This window comes from Mastomys coucha, unplaced genomic scaffold, assembly GCF_008632895.1.
Source record: "Mastomys coucha isolate ucsf_1 unplaced genomic scaffold, UCSF_Mcou_1 pScaffold5, whole genome shotgun sequence".
NCBI classification, from domain to species: Eukaryota; Metazoa; Chordata; class Mammalia; order Rodentia; family Muridae; genus Mastomys; species Mastomys coucha.
This window is the reverse complement of record NW_022196911.1, coordinates 79,386,082-79,389,212: the sequence shown is the minus strand read 5'-3', so window position 1 is coordinate 79,389,212 and position 3,131 is coordinate 79,386,082.

Sequence of the window (3,131 nt, the reverse complement as noted above, 5' to 3'; positions counted from 1 at the left end):
GAGCATCCTCAGAGAAGGTGAAGGCTGTTCTAAAAGGCTAGAATTGGAGTGAATCTCAGACTATATGGAATGCCTTCATATTGCAGATGGAAAGCCCAGGGCACGGAGAGGACCCTCTTAAACCTATAGTGTGGGGTAGAGATTATTGGCAGTCTGACTTGAAGCTGGTCCTTTCTTCCTGTGGTTGTCCACTCTCAGAAAGTAGAAACTCAAGTATTAGGAATGTCTACAGGGTACCAGAATATAGTAGACTCTTGGGAGAGATTAAAGATCCATGGAGGAAGCAGAGGTGTCCATGTGGACAGCCTGGCCTCTCCCTGGGACCGTGTGAGGGTTCAGACTCTTGAGATTACTGAGTGTGGGGGGCCAAGGGTGAGCCCATGCTTGGAACTAGGGTGTTAGTAGAGAGTAAAAGCTGAGTTGGAGAAGTCGAGGTAGCTGAGACACAGAGCCATTTTGCTAAGACAGTAAACCTAGAAGTGGTATTGCCAGTGTGGGATCTCAGTCACTTAGGGGGAAATGGGGCAGACACTGAATCATGGATGGAAGAGACAAGTAGATGGTTATGCATCTGTAGCAGAGGGTGCCAGCTGAAGCAATTCATTAGCAACTGCCAGCAACTCAGGCCACCAGGCCATAGGCACCAGCCACAGCCTGTTCCTCTGCTGTCTCCAGTAGAGGGCAGTGACTTCAGAGCATGTTACATTCCTGAGCAAAACACCCAATCTCATCAGTATCTGGAAACTTCCAGCATTTCTTACGAAGCCTCTTCCTTTGGTTGATGCTTGTACATGTGTTTCTATCCTCTTCCAGTCAACTGAGAGGGAGAGGGAAGGAGAGGGAAGAGACATGACGCGGTTGGGGAGGGGGTGTAGCAGGGCTAGGAGGAATTAAGGTAGATAGGATTCATGAATACATGTGTCAAATTGTCAAAGAATAAATAAGAGAGAAAAAAGTGCAGTTGCTGTAAAAATTTTAGAAACTACCAGAAGACATGAATCTTCAAATCTCTAAGGTTTATGATGACTTAGAATTCTTTCTCATTATGTACGAAGCTTTAGCTGTTAGTACTTAGCATTCTTTCTCGAATTGGCGTGCCTTCATGTTGCTAGTTAATATCTGTCAGGGGTGTTAAAGAGTTAGTCATTAACTGAGACTCACATTGAGGAATCTATGGCATTCCATTGCCTGGAAGTACTAACACTTGTATTTAAGGATTCCGCTGTTTAGGTAGCTCTGTCCATTTGACTGTTTTGAACTTTTCTCTAAATTGAGCTGAGAACTGAGGGTGATGAGCTGGGCAGAGAGTGGGTATTGGTTACTCGGGCAAAAATCAAAAGACCTGTGCTTTTATAAATAAGATGCATTTATTACACCCTGTTTCACAGTAGGGCAGCTAAAGACAATGGTAATGGACTATATATTTCAACAGAGCTACAAGAAAAATCTTGAATGTTTTAACCACCACGAAATTACTTGATAGATAGACAGATCCTGATTTGAACATCAGTTATACACACTGAAATATTGCATGGTGCTTGTAAACATGTAAAATCTGTGTTTCAATGTTAAATTATTTTTAATTTAAAAAACTGGAGACTACAAAAAACGTAAATGGTAATAATTGTGGTTAGCACTTAACATAGCACTTGCCATGAGCCAGTGATAGCCTGAGTACTTATGTATTTCATTCTCTCTGTGGTCCCCTGAAGTAGTTACCATTGTTAGTCTCTGTTAGTCATGAAAACACTAAGCATAGAGAGGTGAATAAACAATAGAAAAACACATAGCCGATACAGCACAGATTGGGAAATGAAACCAAGGAAGCCTGGCTCCAGGATAAGTTGATCAGAAAAGGAAACTCACTTCATTATAAGTTTCTGTCAAAAGGCCACATCTTGTCAGTATACCGCAGTTCTTGGTTCACATGATTTGGGGCAATAGAATCCATGAACCTCTCTCTCTCTCTCTCTTTCTCTCTCTCTCTCTCTCTCTCTCTCTCTCTCTCTTTTTCTCTCTCTCTTTCTCTCTCTTTCTCTCTCTCTCTCTCTCTTTAGTCTTAGGAAGTGTGGTAATTTTAGGAGTTATTTATAAAGAGATGAGGGAGCAGCAAATGGACATATGTGGTGTTAAAGCAGAAAGGGGAACAGCAGGAGGAGATTGGGGACAGGAAGAGACAGGAGGGGGCAGTAGGAAATGGGAGTCAAGAAAAAAATAATCTACATTTAAAAATGCCCTCTGGTATCCAAAGATCCTGCGTGCACTCCAGTAACCAATATTTAGCCAAAGTTTAATCTTTACATAAAAGTGACAAAATTATGTGATTGTTTTCATCTTTAGTAAGTAGTAAAACTAGGGGGCTGGAGAGGAGATGCCTCAGAGATTAAGAGCACTGGCTGCTCTTCCAGGCCAAAGGTTCAATTCCCAGCACCTACATGACAGCTCACAATTATATAGGATCCAATTCGCTTTTCTGGTGTGAAGACAGTCATGCAGACAAACCACTCATATACATAATATTAATGAATAAAGAAAACTTTAAAAATAGTAACATTTATGTATACCAAAAAAAATAGACCTTTTCTTTATTTGTCCTAAATATGGATGCCCATGAATGCCATGGGATGCGCCTGTGCCCGTGGTATCTCACTCTGCCCTGTGTTTTGCTGAAAAGAGATGCTTGGCTCTGCCAAGGTGGTACTCATCACAAACAGCTGCCACAGTTCACGGAAGGGTAGTCTCGGTGGTCAGCAAGTCTGGAGAACAGGGTTCAAAGCCAGGTAAGCAAGCAGGGGCCAGGTCACAGGGAAGTTTCCATGTCACTGGAAACAATGAAGTGGAGTCAAAGAACATCTGAGGAAGAAGAGACTGTCTGGGGCTTTAGCAAGATCCCTTTGGCAAAGCTGGCAAGAAGGCCGAACTCAGCAGCATTCGTGGGTAGCGAACAACTGCAGGGCCTTGCCTTTTTTTTTAAGATAAATTATTTGAGTTGCTTTCATTTTGTTTTGTTTCTAAAAGATATCTTTTATTTTTAATCATATACATGTGTGTGTCTATGCACACCTGATAGTAGGTGCTTATAAAAGCCGGATATATCTAGAGCTGAAGTACATACACATACAGGTGGTTGT